The sequence below is a fragment of the Strix uralensis genome, unplaced genomic scaffold (assembly GCF_047716275.1).
Source record: "Strix uralensis isolate ZFMK-TIS-50842 unplaced genomic scaffold, bStrUra1 scaffold_37, whole genome shotgun sequence".
NCBI lineage: Eukaryota > Metazoa > Chordata > Aves > Strigiformes > Strigidae > Strix > Strix uralensis.
In genome coordinates, this window is record NW_027436711.1 from 30,423 (window position 1) to 37,412 (window position 6,990).

The 6,990-nt window shown below is 42.1% G+C and overlaps 1 long non-coding RNA gene across 1 annotated transcript; it reads right to left on the reverse strand.

Moving 5' to 3' along the window:
* Positions 1-328: 328 nt before the first annotated feature.
* Positions 329-6,736, reverse strand: LOC141938455 (uncharacterized). The gene is made up of 2 exons (XR_012627296.1): positions 6,165-6,736; positions 329-1,526 (listed from the first exon to the last, which is right to left on the reverse strand). It is a non-coding gene; the product is annotated as an uncharacterized LOC141938455 (long non-coding RNA).
* Positions 6,737-6,990: the final 254 nt, after the last annotated feature.

Consider the following 6,990-nt stretch of genomic DNA (forward strand, 5'->3'; position numbering starts at 1 on the left):
CACCCCATCCAGAATGGCTACAAACACACAAAGCAGCTCCACCTCAAACACACACGTCTACATGCTCACAAACATGACCTAAGGATGCAAGAGTACCACACAGGGTAGAGTTAATGCCAGACCAAGAGACACAGCCTGACAGTACACACAACGATGCTGAGGTGATGTGACGCAGATGCCCAGGTGTGGCCTGCCATGTGAGAATGCCAGAACGGTGGATGATATATGGGCGATAACACCTCAGTGAGTAATGGAGACAAAACACTGTGAAAGACTAAAGACTACAATGACACAGGTGTGGGAGATACGGACATGCCGACAATCAACATGATTAAGCAATGTCAATTTTATTGCGGTGAAGCAAGCCTTTTATAATGCTAGTGAGAATCACATGATATAATCACATGGTATAATTCTTTCTGACTGGACAGTTATCTTTGCACAAGCTCCTTAAGCTCTTTCTTCTGATTGGATGAAAACTGCCACATTGACATTGTACAAACTTCCTTCTCTGCCCAAACCCACACCCTGAAGTTGTTTGACTTCCTGTGTTCTTCTTCATTCTTTCCGGGTTATGTCCTTGCCGACGCTGAGGCTTTACCAGTCTTGCTCATATGCAGGATTGCTCACAGGTCCATTTTCTCGCAGGGACTCCTTTAGAATCCCCACATATCCCTCTTTTTGTTTTTAAGCAATCTAAACTCCTTGTAAGCCTTTTTGCAACGATTGTCCAATACAGGTAATTTAGCATGGCAAAATAATAGCAAACACAATAATCACAATAATTACAATGATTCCTCCTTTTAACAATTCTTTTAACCATCCTGTAATTCCCAGGGAGTCAAACCATTCAGATAAGGCATTCCTTCAAGATCTTCACATCCATGCCCTTGTGCTAAAAGCAAAAATCAATGGCAGCTCTATTTTGTAACATAGCATGTCTAACACTATCGGCATCAGTTAAAAGACCACTTAAAGCTAAAGAAGTAGCATTAGTTTGTTTGCTAAGCCAAAACTGCAGTGGATTCGGCCATGTATCCACAGGTATTTCTACCAAGCACGTAGAGAACGGATTTTCAGGGCTTCCGGTGGCGTTTGGTTGTGAGACCACCCATCCTTCACCCTGAGACAGGTTCCAACACAGGCCAAACACCGAGCAGGAACCCAGCGAGAGCTGGCATCTGTGAAAACACAAACATAACCCTCGCTCCAAGTTAATATCTCATTCGGTTTCTGTTTCATCTTTCTTAACTTCCTTTTTCCAGTATCAAAGATTGGGTAAAGACCAAGATCAAAGTGAGAGGAAGACTGAGAAGAAGGATACTTTCATATTGCCTTCTGAAGAAACCAACCTCACACCCAGCTGTTACCTAGATGTGATTTCTATCTTTGTCTCAGGCATTTTCCCCTTTTCGCATTTACCTGACCTTTGGTCATTCTCAGAACATCATCGGTTTGCGAGGAGAGCCCTTCAAACTTCTTTCTGTAGCTCTGGGATCCAGCACTTATCTGGGTGGCACCTGTAACTGTGAATGTAAAAGTGTTTTTCTTCCTTGGAGCTTTTTCTTCATTGTGACTGTCTAGAACACGGGGATGGATCAGACACCTTCCAGGGTGCCTTTGAGCTGAAATGATTCTATCGTTCTAGGAGAAATACAGTCATACAGCTCTCTACCCTACTTTATGGAGAGTATCTTGCATAAACCTCAGGTGGTCATGATGTAATTTTTTTTCTATTTGGAAACCTAATTTTTAATCATTTGAATGGGGACTCTTTAGTCCGAGGAGGAGAAGGCTAAGGGGACACCTCATCACTCTCTACAACTACGTCTTGTAGAGAGGTTGGTGCTGGTCTCTTCTCACAGGTCATTAGCGATAGAACAAGAGGGAATGGCTTTCAAGTGCAACAGGGGAGGTTCAGACTGGACATTAGGACAAAATTTTTCACAGAAAGAGTGGTCAGACGGTGGAATAGGCTGCCCAGGGAGGTGGTGGAGTCACCATCCCTGGATGTGTTTAAGGGTCGTTTGGATGCGATGTTGCGGGATGTGGTGTAAGGGAGAACTTTGCAGAGTAGGCTGAGGGTTGGACTCGATGATCCCAAGGGGTTTTTTCAACCTGAACGATTCTGGGATTCTGTGAAATTTATAGAGGCTATAGTGATTGTAAACATGCATGAAGTTAGGCCTCACTTTCCTTAACTGAGAGAAGAATAGAAAAATCTAGAGTATCTGGTTTAGCTGAGAGTTAGAAAATGTAAAAAAACAGACAAGAAACACCTTTTTGAAATCAAGGACTAAGCGTCTCGCCTCCCCTCTAACTAGACATCGCAGTTTCAAATTGTAGTACCCGATGCCTTGCGGCAACACGGTCTACGTTGTCTGCCTGAGGCAATTTAAAATCGTACTCAGAGGGATACTGTGTCCAGTTAGATAAGGCCTGGCCTAGCCGCTACCTAAGAGCGCAGCGACAGGTTCTCAGGTGAACGTCCTTTTTGTCTGACAGTGGAAATGAGGAATAGAGTTGGCTTCTTTGGGAAAGTCCTGTAAGAGCTCCAATGACCAAAACGGGGTGACTTTTCCATGGACGGGAGGTGCAGGGTGTGCTTGGGCCATAGTCGCAGGCCCATTCAGTGCTGCACAACTTGGGGCTCCCAGCATCTGAATGGTTGTAGGATTATCTACACTGTCCTCCTTTCCTTTTAAATGCGATCTCAGAAAACCAGCACCTGAAGAGATGCTTTACACAATCCGAGTGCCTTTCCAAACTGGGATCATAAAGAACTAGCACCTCCCGATGCAATTTCACCCACGTCCCCACCCCAAAAAGCCACCCCAACAAGCCAAAGCCGAAAGAAAATAATCTTCTAGCATCTTGACATGCCGATATGCCCAGCACAGGATCGGGCTGAGTGAGAGGCCCAGCTCAAGGGAAAGACAGACAAAAGCAGGAGGAGAAGGACACGGCCATGGGGGCAACACTTGGCTGGTCCTGGATTGTTGTGGAACCACAACCTCAGTGCATTATCTCCTCCCTCTTCACTGGAGCTTCCTGCAGAGAAATTACAAATCCTGTTCTCTTGAGTCATCAATTGCTCAGTCCAGAAAGTCATAGTTAGTAAGAAATACCTCATCACTGTACAATAAATACATGGGTCAATGAGATATTAGCAGTTCCTGTGAGGTGTGAACTGCTCTTGACTGAAATCAGAGGAACACACAGGGATCGGTGCTTTGTGTAATCAAATCCTTATCTAACATTTCCTTTTCACAGCCTCAACAGCACTAAGATCCATAAAAATATTAAAAACATACGTGTGCTTTATAGATCATGGGTGCATCCCCTACTATGTTTCTTAATCATCTTCTGTCTGGTTGTCTCTGTCATTAGGGCCCCAAAGGGGAGTCAAAGAAAATTGAGGATATTCTACATTCATGCAGCGGGGCCCTAAAGACTGTATTTCTGTGTTTTCACATACTCCCTGCATGACAAATCCCCCACACTGGTTGAAACTAACACTACTTGAAAATAAGTCCTGAGATAACGAGCCAAAGATCCAAGGCGGAGGGCTACTGAAGGAGAGCTGAACTTGCCTTGGTATTACGTGTGCACATACATCGTCTGCTGCTGAATTGAAAGGCCCAAGGGAAAGAAAGGATTTGTTGCTTTCACCTTACACCTGTTAAAACATACTAATGTTTTTCCAGATGGTACTTCTCAAGATCATCAGACATCTCCTGTAGGTGCATCATATCAGATCTCGAACAGATTAACAGTGGTACCACCTGTATTGTATTAAAAGTTTGCAAAGCTTCCAGCCTGAGATCCAGCATTCCTGAACAAATTTATATGGCTAAATTTAAACCATCAACTCCCAACATCTTAGCAGCACTGATATTTTAATGAAGCTATTTACTAATTAAGGTAGCAAAATCCATCTCAAGTCAACACTCAAATGAGAAAGAAATTGGTTGTTGTAAAATAAAAACTGAGCAAAACTTCTCTGGGAACTTAGAGATTGCTTAAAATAGAAGGATGTTGACAATTTCCTCCTAATGAAGACACTTGCTGATAAAAGCTCCCTTGTAAAGCAAGACGTTATGTAAAGATATATATTTTTTTAAAACAATTGAATCTGTTAATTATTTAACTGTTTCTGCAGTCACTAGGGGTCAGGGCAGTCACAGGAAGGGGCTTGAACAAGGCCCTAGAGCAAACCTTCGCTAGCATGTGCTTTATTCCAGCTCTCCAGAGCCAAAGCCTCTCTGCAGTGCTCTGCAACGGCTTTAAATTAAGAAAAAAGGGTGCAGTAGGCTTGTTATGCTTCCTCATGGCCAACTCAGGGGAGAGGAACAACAACTTCTATTCAAAATCGCTAAATAGCTATTTTTTGTCTCTTAAAACACAGTGATGACACAACCCTACTTCTCCATCATCCTACACGGTTTCCAAAAGGCATTTCTGTTCCCTCCTGAACTGCAGAGCCCTCACCACACCTTCTCCTCAGGGAAACAGTCTCTGAAAAGAGGTGTTCCCAGGCAGGGAGTCTCATTTTACCCTTCCAGTCTGGAAATATTTTAGATCATTTTAACTGCCTTTGCTTTTCCCATTCTGTTTTTCTTACAGGTGAAAATAATGATAGAAACATGCTACTGTTGAATGTAGTATTTGAGGCACCTGAGAGTACAACTACTATGCTGCAGAGTAACAGTTCCAGATCTGTGTCTACGTTATCACTTTAGACCCAGCCTTTCTGAGGAACCTTCACTCAGAAGCGACATTCTACCTCAGACCGTTACATGATAACAAGATTTGCACAGCACAGTTATGAACCAAGTATTTGGCCAGTAGGTTCTTCCTGCAGGCTTGACTAACTAGGGGTACAGATCACACACCACGGAAACATCTAAATGCCTAATCACATTATTTATGTTTCAAAAAATTAATTTTACTTCCTGGTTTTTTGCCTCAAGAAATTATGAGCAGTGAAAGAAACCCTAAAGCAAAAGCAGACAATTCATAGATACTGCTGCACACGTGGATGCCGCATCGAGGACAATTCTCACAGCAGCAAGATCACTGTAGTTTTGCTGCTAGAAAATCACAGCCCTGAGCTTCAGAACTGAGCTCTTCTCTTACTATGCTCCTCAGGCAGGTGACCTTGAAATACCATAGCCAGGAGGACACATGCAAAAGAAAGGTTAGAGAACGTAGAGCGACACAGCAGAGTCCACTTCATACAGTATGGCACATGTAGAAAGATCTCATGCCTGCTAGAAAGCCCTGCATAAGCCTCAAGTTTATACAAGAATCTGCATTTCAGCAGCATCACACTGAAGTGACACAGTTACAGTACACCAACCACCAAAACCTAACTCAAGCTGATGATGATGATTCATGAACAAAAAGTTCTGCTCAACAATACCCACTGCTTTCTAGGATCACTGCAACAAATTGTATTTACCCAGACTGTAGAGCGCATTCAGTGTCATCATCCATATACTTTACGCAACAGTCCCCAGAAACATTAAGAACCTGCTGGTCATCCATCAAGGGAAGGAACCAGGAGTTTAACAAAAAGCATACTTGCACTTATGGGGCTACCTGGCAAATTTACAGGCACACGAAGACCACCATTCTTCCCTCCACTTCCCCCCAACAGTTGTAACTGAACATTTTTTTTTTCCCCACCCAGTTTTCTGTTATCTCAGTTATCTTAAAATGGCACACTATTTTCACAGCCATGTTGAAATGACCAGACTTCTTTTATTTCTCAAGATGTGCATGATTTTAGCTGTGTAACTCTTTCATCTCTTTAAGTGCTGGTCATTTGCTCAGGTGATACAGCAAATCATGTAACACTAAGCATTAAAGAATGACTTTTTGGGCTCACGCTTGTCCCTGGTTTCACACTAGGATTAAATATTCCTGAAGTTTGGCAGATGAGAGCATAATTAAAAGCAACCTTGCAGAAAGTAGTATTATTTCCTAAATACCTGAAATAATTAAATATTCCTGCACAAAATAGCAAAGAACACCGCCTAGAAACTTCTCTTTGAAGAGTAGACTGAGCCATCCCAGAAAGGGGTTACCATATCTAGTTATCATTGATTAAACAAGAGCTCCTCAGGGAAAAGAGTGTGCTTCAAAGATGGAAAACTTACCTGGCAACAAATTCCTACTGCACCAATTTTCAATCATCTCAGAAGACAGTAACACAGTACACATGTCAAATCTTCACAGCCATCTTCCCTCTGAGCACCTCCCTTTCATTACATTGCTGCAGACAGCAAGCAAAAGAAAGATCTTTCAGACTAAAATGAAATTTATTAATAGAAAAAGACTAAATATACATTATCTAAGAAGAACCTGGTAGGTGAAAGTACAATAAAGACATAAATGTGACTGCTAGATATACAGTAAGAATTGTGAGCTCCCACAGACTGTGGGCTTATTTGCACAATTGCCATTTTCTTCTTTTCTCACAGCATAAAGAAAACATAAAGAAAAAAAAAAAGAGTAAATTACATTTATACCACCTGGAAACCGTTTGTATTTTAGTAGACGATGTACCTGAGAATAAACCCTGTATTCAGCCGCTCAAAACCTGTCAGTGTTTCCCCACACCCTGGAACACCCATCCCAGGCCATATATTCCTGCAGGCAGCCCCTGAACTGCCTTATTTACAAGCAGTTGCATGAACACCACGCTCATCTTTCCCACTGTTCATTTTTGTTCCTCTCTCGCTCTTACTTTCTATTCTCTCACTCAAGTTTTACCTGTAGCTGAGAGAATACGTAATAGGTGTGTTAGAACAATTTTAATGTCATTGGAAGCACTTTCATATTTGTATGGGATGTTGATTCTGTCCCATACATTTGTTTACCAGTCATCAAGGCAAAAATGACTGACTATGCATAATCACATGTACAAACACTGATATGCGAGAAATCCTAAAGGATACTCACATAAACTACAGAATTGTAATA